At 41.6% G+C, this 15,427-nt stretch overlaps 1 long non-coding RNA gene across 1 annotated transcript in view; it reads right to left on the reverse strand.

The window, feature by feature from the left end:
* Window positions 1–799: 799 nt before the first annotated feature.
* Window positions 800–15,427, reverse strand: part of LOC119088493 — a 36,579-nt gene continuing 21,951 nt past the window's right edge. The window contains exon 3 of the long non-coding RNA XR_005092136.1: window positions 800–1,057. This is a non-coding gene — a long non-coding RNA (uncharacterized LOC119088493). The remainder of the gene's footprint in view (window positions 1,058–15,427) is intronic.

The following is a 15,427-nucleotide window of genomic DNA, read 5'->3' on the forward strand; positions in this document are numbered from 1 at the left end:
TTTCAGATTTTTATTATTTCTTGAATTACTTTATTGTTATTTCAATATGCATTTCTTGAAGAATTAGGCTTGACCTTTTAAAGTATATTTTATTTCTTCTTTTTAAGAATTATCTGTACATATGTACTTTGTCTCTTTAATTGTTATGGCAAACAAACAGGAGGATTTGAGTCTAATTCCCAATGCCTATGTAAAAAGATGGATCTGGTAGCAGGAGCTTACTATCCCAGGGCTGAGGAGGCAGAAGCTGAAAGCTTAACCTAATTGGTGAGTCCTGTGCTCTCATACCTATGCTCACACGTATGTACAATCACATACACACACCTGCAACATGAGCGTGTCTGCCCACAAAACCATTTATCTAATATTTATTATGAATATTTTCCCAGTTGGTGATTCATGTTTTACTTTTCCTTACCTCAATGTTAAAATACTAGTCTTTTTCTTTGTGCAAAAAAAAAACTTTTGTTATTGCTCAGTTTTAAAATTCTTCCTTAAAAGTCAGATGTCCTTGTACAGTGCAATCCCTTATACTTTGTGATTTTCTTAAAAATATTTTTACTTAATATTTACAGAGCTTATTTTAATAGGAGGTGCTCAGTAAAAGTTCAAATACTTTCCTCCTATTAGTTTATTTATTTTTATTTTTATACATTACTGATTCTTTCTTTACTTCTCACTCATGGGTGATGTCCTGTACATTGTAAGTCCCCCTCTCTGATGATAAGCTTGATTCTTCTTCTATGACTGATGTGACTTCATGGTATATTTTAAAATCCAATTGAACAAACTCTCTGAAATTTCTTTTTTTTTTTTTTTTTTTTTTTTTTTTGTGAATTTCCTTAGCTCTCCACATGTACTTTACTTCTAGGTAATGTATGCTTACATTTAATCTGTAAATTACCAGAAACTTGGAAAGAGTTGAAAGGTTCATGGTTGCAATATTCTTACCCAGCAATAGAATTTGTCCTCCTTTATTTGGGACTCTTTTCATGCTTGAGGTGTCCGTGTACATGGTCTTCATGTCTCCTCGGGTTATTCTTTGGCATTACCAGTTCTAGATGTAAAGGAAGCAAAGTAAACTGCATGCAGTCTCCAGGCTAGTGGGTGCTCTGCAGGGTGTTGGACTTAAAAGTCTAATGGGAGACAGTTTGATGGTGCTAGAGGTCTCCTTGGTTTATGGTGGAACCCCAGGCAGAAATGGAGTAATGAGGACCTCATAATAATTTGGGAAAGTTGTTTGAGCCCCAGGTGAGAGAATGTATTTAGGAAAAAGATTCAACCATAGTGAAGGAGCATGAAAGTGTCACCAGAAACTGAGTTAGAAGGCCAAGAACAATGTGCTCAGTAAGAGGGTAGGGTAGCATTAGAAAGGCAGCCCAGCTCACGTTCCCAATGCTCATGCAGGCACACTGGAAACTGGTTGTCTTATCAGGACCAACTTAATGCTTGGATAGACACCTCCTCTGTCAATGTTAGCTTGAAGTGTGGGGGTAGCTGAGAGTGCAGGAATGCAGGGTTGATGCAACTCATGGGGTTGAATAAAGAAAAACAATTTGGAGCCAGCATGCAGACAGTGTTGCCAGAGGTTCTATGTGGTAAGCCCTTAGAAAGAGTGACCTAATTGTGGGATCAAATTCAAAGGAAACTGAAAAAATATAAAATGTTCATATTTATCAGTTATATATATATATTATATTGCTATCATTTCACTTATATAAAAATGAGGGAACTTAAAAATAAGAAATCAACTTTTTTTTCACATGAGGGTTATACTTTATGGGAATTTTAGATATGTATATAGCTCCTTGAGTATCATGTGACTTCCTGACTCTTTGGCATATTAATTCTCTGGTTTCAGTACATTCAAGGAAAATAAACCAATTTTTATATTAGACTAATCAAAATACAGGAAAGCATATCCGCTGTAATAGCATAATGCACTATTATTATCTAAAGCTTAATATATTTGTACTGGTGCTTTAGGCAAATTTAATATGCTAAAAGATAGTTACATTAAAAAATCAATTGGATAGTTATTTGCCTTGCAAAATTTTCATTATATGATTTCTACTAAGGAAAAAGAACCCACAATTTCCTCTAGGGCATTTAGAATTTGATTTGGTGAACTAAATCAGATTTGACAAACACACTTATCCTGATTAATAATCAAGGGGTACTAGTTAATGGGATAAATGTATTTTTTTTTTATAGCTTGAGCTTATAAATGTCAGTAGAAGCATAGAGCTTATTTCTCTGGCCTTGGCAGATGAAGAGGCCAGCTTTGTTAACCTCAAGCTAAGCATAAGGTGACAGAATGACATGGATACAAAAATATGAGAACGCAATTTGGACCCTCCATTAATAGAAGTCAAGGGTCCAGAAGATGATTGGCAGGTGCTCCAGACAGACCACATAATGGAGTGAACTGATACAGACATACCTGTGGGGTCTAGTGTGCAGGATAGTGACTAGAGGATGACCAGAGAGTGTTGGGCTTGAAGGAGGGAAGGAGGGAGGGAGCAAAGGAAGGAAGGAGAGAGAGAGAGAGAGAGAGAGAGAGAGAGAGAGAGAGAGAGAGAGAGAGAGAGAGAAAGAGAAACAGTTCTTTAAACTCTGGGACAATGGGACAAGCTGCTGTCTAGAAGACCAACTTGTTGCTGTTTCAGGCTTAGAATTCAAGCCCAGGTTATGGGGAGGCAGTTCCTTGCTCTCACAGTGTCAGGGTGTTGGCGAACTCCTCCAGTGTGAGACAAGAGCTTCAACCAGAGGCTCCCAAGGCCCCTTCTACTGACTGATGAGTCCACACAGCTGTGATTGCCTGTTATTCACACTGCATACCATCTATTGGGTGTCTAGCCCTGTTCTAAGGACTGTATAAATATCGACTCATTTCCCCCATATTTCAGTGATCCTCTAAGATAGATGTTTTCTCCATCTTATTGAGGTGGATACAGAGGCACAGGGGTGTTAAGTTATTTGCTAAATGAGCAAGAACCCACAACTGCCTCCCCACTCTTCATTTTAGGAGGTGACTAGCCGAGCAATTGAATCAGATGTATGGATCCTCCATTCTTGGTATATTATTGAGCTGTTGTGTGCAAATGATGTTTATTGTTATTATAACAATACTTTAAACAGTTCTTCACCAAGGTTATCTGATTCTCCTGGAATTACAGAGGTATATTTTTTTTGCTAGAAAAAAAAATCTTATTTTTTACTATATTGTAACCTGAATAATTTCTAGATAGAAATTTAAATACTTTTACTTTGTCAACCCAACCCTTACTTTTTAAGCTTATAGTACATTTTAAGTACTTTCACATTATTTATTTATTTATTTATTTATTTATTTATTTATTTATTTATTTATTTATTTATATGCCTGCATGCTCATGTAGGGGTGTGTGTGTGTGTGTGTGTGTGTTTGCAGTACACATGTGTAGATGTTTGTAAACCATGGCGTGCGTATGAAGGTCAGAGGGCAACATTCTGGAATTGCTTCTCTTCTTCTACGTGGATCTGAGGGACTGAACTTGGACAGGCCATCAGGCTTTCTGGCAGTCACCTTTCCCTGCTGAGTCACCTTGCTGGCCCTTATAATAAAATAAAAAAAAGATACCTCTTATAATCTATTCCTTCATAATCCATGTAATTCTTTTGTAGTTGCACAATCTTTTCCTGAGCCACAGGGACTCCCTGCAAGAGAGTTTGCAAGAACTCCCTGCCCTCCAAGTTTGAACTCTCTGTCAGGGGTAAACTTGGTACTGGAGTCTATATGGATTATTAAACACACAATCGTGTTTGCCATTCCTTATGTTCACAACCTCAAAAACCTCATCTGGTAGCAGACAGCTGGAACACCCCATAACAGCTTTTCCAGTGTTTATGTGAGTAGTTCCTGAAGCAGGAAATATGACAGGTTCTGTATCACCCCAAATGTTTTTTTTTTCAAACACTACTTAATCCACTGTCTTCCTAAGGCCAACAAAATCTATCTTTTTCTGAGCAGCAGGATGTGTTTATTTTCTGTCTTACATAGAAACTATTTGCTGATACAATTACTTAACCAACATGAATGATTTACATGTTGCAATCAATGGACAAATATACTTCAGGATATGGACTGATTTTTATGAAAAAAAATTAGTCACTATTTCCAAGTTTTAATCTTTTCTTTTTAGTAAAATGACTAAATAATTTTGGGTCTGGAGAAGTACTATCTTAAACAAGTCTGTGATAATTAAAATACATAAATGTGTTTGTTTAAATGAAGTTTGACTATTTAAACAGCAGTACACGTTGGCAGCTGGGAACACTGCTTGGAAAAAATGGTTTACAAATGGCATAGTCTTGACAAGTCAACTATGTATGCAACAGAAACAATGTATCAGTTAAACCACGCAAGGACAGGGGACGGGATAAAGGATGGATTGAGATCTCTTGGAGATGGAAAAATTGGCAAAGATTATGAAACTGATAAGGTAGAGAGATAAAAGTTCAACAGCTAATGGGAAGATAAACACCCCTAAATCGTGTGTGAGGGGCTGGTGCGAGCATGTGACATCTGTTTAGTGGGTAAAAGTTCAAGGGTTGTCTAGGAAAAGGCTTCCTGGCATGCCCTGAGAAAGTATCACTGGAGGTGAGGTCAAGGTTTTTGAGCAAGGAGCTAGACATGGAAAGTTCGGGAAAGAAGTGCTCCATAGATATTTCCTGAACTCTGTTTGGAGAAAGGTGGTCCACTGTTCTCAGAAAGATCTAGCTTTACCCTTGGAGAAGAAATGAGCCATGGGTGGGAAAATATGATGCACACACTCATGGCTCTTGTCTCCTGTGAGTCTTAGGAGCAATGAAGACTCTTTATCAATCAGAAATAATTTGGGCTGTGCACATGGGGAAAACATTAATATGGGCTGGGGGAGATGGCTCTGGTAAAATGTGAGGACTAGAGTCTCAATCCCAGAACCCACATAAAAGCTAGACAGGCATGGCTTTCCTGTAATTCCATCTCTTAAGAGGTAGAGAAGGGCATACTTGAGGCTGGGTACTTATCAAGTAGAGAGATTTATTTGTCTCACAGTTGGCCTTAGGTCAGCTCTGGTGAGGACCCCATGGGAGATGACATCCCAGTGGTGGAATCTTGTACAATGGGGAGAGATCTCATAAGACACATGTACAGGGAGCAGGGCCAGTACGGATTTCTTAGGAGGCCCCAGTTCTTAAAGGTCCTACCACCTCTTACCATTAGCACAGGAGGGACCAAGCTTCTAGCACTTGAGTCTTTGAGAACAAGCATGGCTAAATGTAAGACATAGCCATATATGTGGGAGCCTAATTTTAGGTTCCTCGTGGCTTTACCCAGCAGGTCTGCATAGAGAGGAGGATTAGACCACGGGCCTGAGTGCAGGTGTCTGAGATGGTCTGCACTTGGCTGTGCTGGGGGGAGATCTTTTGCTCCACCCCTTGGTGTCTCTATAAATACTCTGGGGCAGAGACAGCTGGGGGCCATTGGAAAAGGTTCCAGGCCCTCTCGAGGCTATCCTTTATTTTCTATCTGTTTATCTCCACAATAAATCCTTCTATGTAATATTTCCTGCTGTTCCCACTCAAGAAAACTCTGGGGGAACTGTGGGGTTGGTGGGTAGCCACCTCGCACATATATAAATTACTCTAAAGAAAGTTGTCAACAATATTATAAGGCAGGACTGAGTCCATTGAATAAATAAATGGCCTAGCCAAGGTCTCTTCTCTAGCAAGTGGGAAACTTTTGTCATGTCTAGTTGCTTCAATATTGCTCTTTCCCACATTTTCTTCTTAAGTTATTATGCTTTATCACACTCAGCTTCTTAACATCATGTTTTATTATCATTATTTTTTCCTCAAATGATAATTTATTGATCCATTCTTTCCCAGACTAACAAATTTACTCAACACAAGGGGGGGTATATTTGGAGAAACAGTATAGTCTGTTGGACAATGAAGCTGCCCAGGATAGAGAAGAGGCAGGCTGTACTCTCAGCTGGCTTTCAGTTCGGCACTTTTACTCTCTTTGTTTTACTAGTACACCTTGGTAACACTGTGGCATTGATCCTACTATATAGGACAGTTATATGGCTCCAATCTGTTACTTGGCTGCGCATTGGGACTAAAAAGATAGACTCATGCCCTGAAGGGATTTACCTCAGAGATCATTTCCTCCAGCACCATCAGTAAAGATGACCCATGGAATAGTTGAAGCCATGTTGAAGTAGAGATGTTGACTAGGATTCCATTGCATTTAATGTAGTCATGGTTCTTGCAGGATCACAGCTCTTCTTACTTCCTATATTTGACCATGAAAATTATACTATTTTTCCAAACCTGGAAATGCTGTTTTGGCCTTTAAGATAAAGTCTAGGTCTTTTGTTCCCAACCTTTGCATCTAGCAGAAGGTCCTACTTCTGTGGAAGACTCCTCATCATGTGTCACTTCAATCAGGACCCTACAGTCTCCTTCCACTTATGATGCTGTGACTCGTTTCCTGTCTGTTAGGCTTCCCCCTAGTGTAAATATCCATTAGTCCTTTGCTCCTCTCACTTATTTGCCCATTTGAATTCAGCTTCCTCCAATGGGCTCTCTTTGCTGTCAGTTGAACTTGTCAGCCCTTCCTTATGGTTCTCTAATATGGTGCATATTCTGGGGTGCTCTAGTGTTAGCAGATAGCATACGAGTCCTGTACTTTTCATACCATGTTAAAATGACCTTTAGGGTATTCTCCCATGGAGACGGAGCAGCTTCAAGGTGGGAGTGACATGTTGATTATTTTCAGATTTCCAAGTCCTAGTAGAGGACATATAGTTAATTCTCAATAAACATTTATAAAGCCTATGAAACCACTAAAAGGAAGTTCAAAAATACACTCCCACATATTCAAGTTGCAATGGATGGGATTTCTCTAGCCAGGACAGGGCTATCTGTATGCTGATGGCGGTAGCCCTATTATGGAAGCCTCTATTTCCTTTCCCTCCCCTTTATCTTTTATGTACAACCTAGCTCTGAAATTAGCAGCTAGTGAGTTTTGGCCAGTGGCAGCCATTGGTAATGTAACTGAGGATTATAATGGAATATAAATAAGGATTTGATTAGTTGTCTTTATTGACAAGGATATGATTTGTGTCCATGTGCCTTGCCTGGTGATGCCCGCTGTCACGTTGTCTGTCTTTCATCTCTGACATTTATTTTCTTCAGTGACTATAGTCCAGATCTGTTTATGCAGTACGTTACTCTGCAACTCAGTGAGAAGCACATTGAAAGTTTTAATACCAGTGAAGCTTAGCGGTTGTAAGTTTTTTTTTTTTAGTAGTGTCTAGACACAGACTTAAAAGTTTTATGTGTTATATAGTTTGCCATCAGAAATCTAAGTCAAAGCCAAACACCAGGTCTTTATGGAATCTATTATGGGAAAAGTGCCACATCGAGAAGAAAGGCAGGTAAGGGATGGACTAGTGTGGGCAGTTAGGTGGGGGCAGGATGGAAGATGAGGGAGAGGGATTGAATGGAGGGCTATGGGCAAGTAGAGTCAAATAATAAAACACAAGTGGCCTTAACTTGGATAAATGTGTAGATAAATGACATACAATTAGAAGCAGGCAAGACTATAACACAAATTGCTAAATGATCTTTAATAAAAAACCTGGAGCCAGATAGTGGGGTGAATGCTGAAAGATCAGAGAGACAAAGGAACAAGCCTTTTACCTCTAGGACTCCTCAGTCAGAAAAGCTTTCCTCAGCTGGAAGACTTTAGTTCCTGTCTCCTCATGCCTTATATACCTTTCTTCGACTACCCATATCATTTCCTGTCTCAACTTTCCTAGTGCTGGGATTAAAGGCATGTGACTCCCAAGTATTGAGATTAAAGGTGTGTGCTATCACTGCCTGGTTCTGTTTCTCTCCTAAACTGAGTCAATCTCATGTAGTCAAGAGTGGCTTTGAACTCACAGAGATCCAGATGGATCTCTACCTCCTGAGTGCTAGGATTAAAGGTGTGTGCCACCACTGCCTGGCCTCTATGTTTAATCTAGTGGCTTGTTCTGTTCTCTGATCTTCAGGCAAATTTATTATGGTACACAATGTATCACCACAGAAGACCACTGAACTGGGAAGCTTCAGAGGGGGTGGGCTCTATTGTGTTTTTAAGAAATGGGCATGCTACCTGCAGGTAGAGAAGAAGGGAGTAAGTTTTGCAGATGATTGACTTGGGTAGAGGTAGGACCAGGTAAGGAAAGTCCCAGAACAGATGCTGGCAGTCGGATTGCAAACAGAAGTTTCCTGGGTGCTGTTTCTCTCCTGCCGTCTAGTTAAGCTGCAGCTTGTGACTCACTATTTTGGTCTTAATAATGGGTGGACAGTGTCTAGACCACATGTGCCACAGGGAGAAATGGAGGACTAGATGAGAAACTGTGCAGATTTAATTGAAAAAACAAAACCATGGTTAATGACATTCTTATGTAACTGACTATTTTGGGGTTTTACACAGTACTTTGGAGGCGTGAAAGAACTATCATTTCTAAAGGAGTACAGTATTCAATCGGGGAGCCACACAGACACAGTCCACATGCAAAGGCATTGGTATAGTTCCTTGGAGCTTTCCTGGAAGATGAAAAATTAATTAAAATTGTTTTCATGAAATTTCATTATAAAATATGTTTTAGTGAAGACTGGAAAAGTGAAAACAATCTAAATAAATTGTTTAAAGTAACTTGCTGTAAGTTTTCTTTTTTTTTTTTTTAAGTATTTGTGGCCTCTGAGGCATTGCTGAGTGAGGAATTGTTTTTTTGCATGTTGGATGGGGTTGCAACATTGTGAGTTGCTTAGGTTAGCTTAGGGATTTGAAACTTAGACAGGTCCTTTGGACCAGGTTTATAGCTTTAAAAATGCTGCTTTACCCTAGAATAAGTAAATCATAAATTCAGGGTCTGGTATTTGGGGGATTAATAGCTTTTAAAGACTTCCAGAAGTTCCACATATGGGTTCAAGACTGAGCTCTGTTGGACTGATTGATCCAACTGTTTAATGCTGAAGTACAAGCGTTGGGGTTGACTCACAGACTCCGAGCTTGGTAGTTTGCGGCACAAGATGGTCTAGGATTTCGGGGGGTGGGGGGTTCACATCAGTGGGGTCGGTCGGAGGCGCACTAAGAATGGAAGGGCTGTAACTAGGGAAGCAGGCAAGGTAACCAGAGACAAGCTGTGGGAACAGTTGCTAGGGAGAGGCCGCAGCATCCTGCCAGATGGTGCCTGGCATCTTCATGGTACCAAACTGTTTTTAACAGACCGGGCTGGTCGGTTTTTGCAGCCATGGGCTTACAACCACCTTTTCAGGAAGGTCAGTTCAGAGGTCAGAGTCAACGTTTGTGGCTGCCGAAGTGAAGGTTTTGGACAGCCAGAGATCAACATGAAGATGGGATCTGGGAACAGACAGCAAAGAGAAACTTTGAAGTATAAGAAATTGTGAAGACAGGGCAGACACCAAACATGAACTGTACACTCTTTAGTCCTCCTTGGGGGTGCTGTGGTCCAGGCCACACCCCAGGCTGTGCCAGTGTGCATGTTCACTTATGAAACAGACAACGATACCCAGACCCTCTCGTGTGCCTGTGTCAATGTGAGAGGATGGTGTAGGGCCTCTGACAAAGACATTCTTAAGTTTTAATGAACTTCCTGTTAGAATATGCACGAGCATTTGAAACAGAATAAAGTAGATTTAAACTAGTTTTAGTATAAATCTTTCCTTTAAACCTAAAAATCTTATTTCTTATAAGAAGTATTATATTTACAGAAAAAAAATTATTTTTTTGAGGGTTTGTGACGGCAAACATTGGAAAAATCTCCCACTTCCCAGCACCAACACCTTTGAAATGAACGTGAGCACCCAGCCTGAATTTCTGGCTCCTCCTACATGGTGGTAATGTCAATTGCCTGGGCTCCATTGAAATAAGAGGGACAGCGTTGCCATGGAGCAGATTTAATGTATGCTTCCCCACCAGGTTCTGAAGAATAACAAACAAACAAGCCGAGAGATGAAGAAAAGCACTTTCCAGGCTCTGGACGAGTCAGACAAACATAAATTATCGTCTGTTTCAGTCTGAGACTGAAAACGGCCCACGGGGCACGGTCCTCATTCTTGGCAGAGTACCCAGACCTACGCTGAGCTTCTCTGAGATTCATCTGAGCTCCTCTAGAGTGGAGCCCCAGAACTGACATCTTTGACGACAAAAGAAAAATATGTCAAACTTTAGCTTAGTGGGATGATAGTGGCCAGGAGCTGGGGTGCAGCTGCTCACCCCATGTTTTGACTTTTTTCCTAGGATGTTTTGGATTTGGAGAATTAGGTAGGACCAGAGGCCCTGGGGACTAGGAATGGCACAGTTAGGCTTTGGTGAGAGAGGCCAGCGTTGATTAAAAATAAACATTTGGGTAGAAAGATGGTCAGGTACCTGTCAAATCATGTCTTTGACTTTTCTAGTAAAGATTGATGATGAACTTGGTTTGTGGCTGTGAGTTGAGAGACCTTGACAGCTTTAGTTTTTAACTTAGAAAGCCTGCCACTATTGGGAAGAACCACTATTTAGCAAAATGTTTGAGAGGTGTAGGATAAACGATGTTTTAGAGAAGTGAGTTCTCCCACCACGAGGAACCTGGGAAAGCCAGACTTAGGGGAAATCTGTTGTCACAACTTTCTCTTCTACTTTTATTGATATGGTCCTGACACTCCTTTCATTGAAATATGTACCTTAGGATAAGACGAGAAGGACTGATAAATGTTCTCTCTCTTCAGTGAAGAATTTAAACAACAACAACAACAAAACCCTTAGTGTACCTATTAATTCCAGATCTGACTGACAGGACTCTACTTAGGGTGCCTCCCAGTCTAAGAGCTGAAAACTCCCCAGTATATACTGTTTAATCATCAGGGTCTTTATTGTTGGTGGTGCCTCTTCTTTTGCCTTCTGATGCCAAACAACTTCCCTTTCTACCCAATGTCTTTGGAGAGGCCAAAACTTCCCTTTAAAAACTCCAACAATTCCTCTCTATAGCAACAAGGGACAGTGTCCCAAGAGTGTATTTTAGCTTCCAGGAGGTCTCTAAACTGAAAACACAAGCAAGTATTTTTTGCTTGTTTTTCAAAGAAGAGAATTGATAGCTTCCATTACACTCTGGAAAAGCCCCAAGACTCCCTCCACACCTTTATGCTACCCCCTGTCAAGATCCCAGATGCTCAGTGATGGCATTTCAGGCAGCAGGGATCAGATGGAAGAAATTATCTGAGGTCCCTGGGGTCTTTCTGGCACTCAGCTCTTAGGGGTTGCAGTCAGGTCATACCAATTCTCAGTGATGCAGTCATCACTACTGTCCTTCTACCATTGTTTGCTATTGAATGTGGATTCAGCATTCAATGTGAGCCTTTTAATTGAGCCTCCCAGCCCCAGGAATCCCAAGATTGATACCCCGAATTATCCAGCATTTTGCAGCTGCAAGTTAGTTTAAGCAGGAGAAAATACTTGTTGGTTCATATAAGGAAGACATACACTTCTGGACTGACCCAACCAGTGTTCTCGGGAAGCATTTTTCTTCCCTAAGACAAAGATGGCTATTATGGCTTCAGGCTATTATTCTGTTAATTGAGCAGCCACTGTGGAAAGATTTCTTTATCTGTCCCATCCTTTCTCCCTTCCTGCCCCGTCCCTTCCTTCTACCCATCTAAACTCCAGCGTATAACCTATAGAAGGCTTTCATCATCACCACACAGTTCCCCGGTCTCTTCATTGTGTCCAAGGTATGAGGCAATCTGACTGGTCACGCTTGGATGGCATGCTTACCTCTGAAGACGGGAGCAGTTGAAACATGTTGACTGAGAATAGGAAAGAGGTGGGTTTACAGGGGAAACTGTAGTAGCCATGGCTGTCTGCTGCTGTCTGCTTTGTAGCTCAGGTGTTTTCACCACGCTAGATGTGAAAGGCTTGCAGAACACCTTAGAGTTCAGGGGCTTAGACGCTTCGGCCTTTTGTGGACATCCAGAGGCAGTTGGTTTATGACCTTCATCAGCTTTTCACAGTGACTTTGATGTGAAATTTGGTAAGAACCTCTGATTAAATGTCCTCATTTGTCAGCTGAAGAAACTGAGGGCTCATAAATTCCAGCTAGCTGACTTGTTCTAGAAGACAATGTCCATGATTTACCTACAACCCCAGAAGTTTCTAGAAGGACACTAGTCTCTGCATACTTTATTAAAAATACTTGGGGAAACAGGTCACATAGTATCCACACCTGGAGATTCATAATGCATTTATACACATTAAAAGTTCCGAGGAAATTATTGTACAGAAATTGGTTTAACTCTGCTTAACCCAGAAACCCATTTGAATTCTTCCTCCTAAACCACCTGTATCCTACTTTAGGAAACTTGTTATAGCACTTGCTACTCCTTTAGGCAGTATGGTGTCTCGTGGGCCCACATAAGGAATCCAGGACACCTACTTTACAGGGCCATGTGCTTCCTAGTTATCTGGTTCAGGTTCAGATTCCGGGACACAGTTGCTTTCTGGTTCACAGAGGTGTCCTCTTGTTCCATCACCTACATTTTATCATGCCACACTGCCCCTAGCCAAGAAGTTAGAAGAATGGATGTTGATCAGTCTAGAAGAGAAATGCTCTCCAGAGTTTAGAGTTGGCAGACCTTGGAACATGCCCCATGACTCAGATGTTTGTAAGGAAGAGGAAGCTTTCTGTTCCCTTTTGTCCCAATCCCCACCTGTTTCCTCTTTGGCCCCTCCCCTTTGATGTCTCTCCATGGAGCCCTTCTTCTTCTAGATCTCTAGACTTGTCTCCTACAACTTGTGCATATTCTTGGCCATTAATAACAGTAATAGTAATAAGCCAGGATTTACTGGGAGGCTGTGTTTCAAGTGCAATACTTTTCCTATCAGTGTGATGGTCTAGGTATTATTTTGTTCCATTCTGTAGTGGCAGATTCATATCACATTGATGTCCAGGGATTTGCACAGCTCTGAGGTTATAACAAAAAACAAAACAATCCTTACTGTGGCTGGATTATTGTTCCCTTGGGACAGTCATTTAAGGTGACGACCAGTTAATATAACCTCCCAAAGAGCATGAAAATATTACTGGGCACTAAGGATGCAGTGTGCTCCTTCCCAAGAAATATTTTGCTTTTATCAGTTGTCCTGGGGGAATAGATGTCTTTTGCATGAGAATGGTCCTCATGATGAGAATATGAGATCCTGTGTAGCTTACGGGAAGATGGCTGAACTAGGGTTGTTGTTCACCCTCATTACAATGGGCCATGGGCAGGACTGTAAGTGGGGATATTTTTCTGAAGTGTGTGGAAAGGCATGTGTGTATGTGTCTGTCCCCATAAGTGTTTAAAGAAAAAGGGTGGGGGGATAGAGAGACAAAGGCAGAAAGAGACACATAGACATGAGCAGAGACACAGAGAAAGACACACACAGAGATAGTGAGACACAGAGAGAGAATATGAGGGACAGTGCCATCTGCCTCTATTGTTTTGTAGGACCTTTAGCTTATGACAAGAATATGGAACTTATTTCAGTTTACTAGTTTTTCTCCACCATATCTCTGCATACCTGCCCACACAGCAATACTCTGTTTCTTGTGCTTGTCTGATGTGCCAGAGGATCCTGCTTCTCTAATAGTGGTGGGTGCCAACCTTTACAATCCACAGGAAGCAGTCGGTAGAAAAATGTACTTCTTTCCCCAAGTTTTTATTTGGCAGGCGAGGACTTTGGCTCTAGTGTCAGGATTCGACCCATTCTTCATCTCTCGGGTTCTCCCATTTTTGTCTAGATTTCTGCGGTTTAGTGAAAGCCTAGGGATTTCACTGCAATGTGTTTTTAGATTCAGGAATCAGATAAGAAGAGAGGGCAAGAGGGGGATATGCCATGACTACAGGACTGACCACACCAGGCCAGAAGTGGGGGGTGGAGTGCTCAGAGACTGAAGGTTGTCATCAAAGGCCAGAGATCAGAGGGGAAGCACAGAGGGCTAAGGAGCTTTCTGAGTTGTGTACATATACACCTATGCATTGTCTAAACATTCATATTATATAAACCTTCCCCCTTATTCTGGAAACTGATAAGGTAGAAACTGTATTCTAAGTGAACTGGTTGTTCACTGTGGAGGAAGGATGTTGTTCTGGGCAGTAAACCAAGGACATATGCTATGGATTGCAATGAAAAGGAGATGGGACATCTAATACTTCAGAAGGAGGCTCCATCTTTCAGAGTTAATCGGGTTATCATGAGGCTATTGGGTGTAGCTACAGTTTTCCTGCTTTGCCCACAGTCAGGACAAATCTCTCTCACCCGCCAGCCCCACAGCCGCTCAGACCCAACCAAGTAAACACAGAGACTTATATGGCATACAAACTGTATGGCTGTGGCAGGCTTCTTGCTAACTGTTCTTATAGCTTAAATTAATCCATTTCCATAAATCTATACCTTGCCACGTGGCTGGTGGCTTACCGGCGTCTTCACAAGCTGCTGGTCATGGTGGCGGCTGCAGAGTCTCTCTGCATCAGCCTTCCACTTCCCAGAATTCTCCTCTCTCCTTGTCCCACCTACTTCCTGCCTGGCCACGGGCCAACCAGTGTTTTATTTATTGACCAATCAGAGCAATTTGACATACAGACCGTCCCACAGCAATTGGGTGGTAAGTCAACAGTACTGGTGCCCTTACAGAAAGAAAAGTTCAGACATAGAGATGCCATGCACAAAGGCATGATATGAAGAGGCACAGGGAAATGTCATATGAAGATGGTAGCACACACTGGCACATCGTTTCACAAGCTGAGAAGCATCTGGGGATGCCAGGAACTGGGAGAAGCCAGGAAGCATGCTTTCTCTCTGGATTCCAGAGTGACTGTTTGGGGTTTTTGGTCTCCAGAACTATGAGACAATAGATTTCTATTGTTCTATTGTTTTTTGTTATCATGGCCCTAGCCAACTAGGGCAGGGCGAGAAGGTGAGTCCACTTGTGAGTCCAGGTACTGCCATGGGAAATTCCTACTCAGTGTAGCTTCTTACCAGGTGATAGCCTGGGTGCTTGCTGTGGTTGATACTCAGGTTAAGGAGCCTCTTAGAGTCCATAACTAGTTCACAGTGGACCTGGGGTTCCACACCAAAGCCTGCCCCTGTCCTCACACCCACCGCATCACAGCCCTCAATCTTCTGGGCAGCGGTGAGGGAATGCATGGTTAATTTGGACCGTTTTCAGTTTGAGGCAGCCCTGGGAACTTGAGCTGAGACCTTCCTGCTTAATCAGCATGGTGCTCATCAGCCTCTTCTATTTTAGTCTGAAATTGTCATTCTCTGCTCGTGTTCTCCAGCTTGAAACTCTCCAGTCTGCCTCGT

The sequence above is a fragment of the Peromyscus leucopus genome, chromosome 9 (assembly GCF_004664715.2).
Source record: "Peromyscus leucopus breed LL Stock chromosome 9, UCI_PerLeu_2.1, whole genome shotgun sequence".
Taxonomy (NCBI): Eukaryota; Metazoa; Chordata; class Mammalia; order Rodentia; family Cricetidae; genus Peromyscus; species Peromyscus leucopus.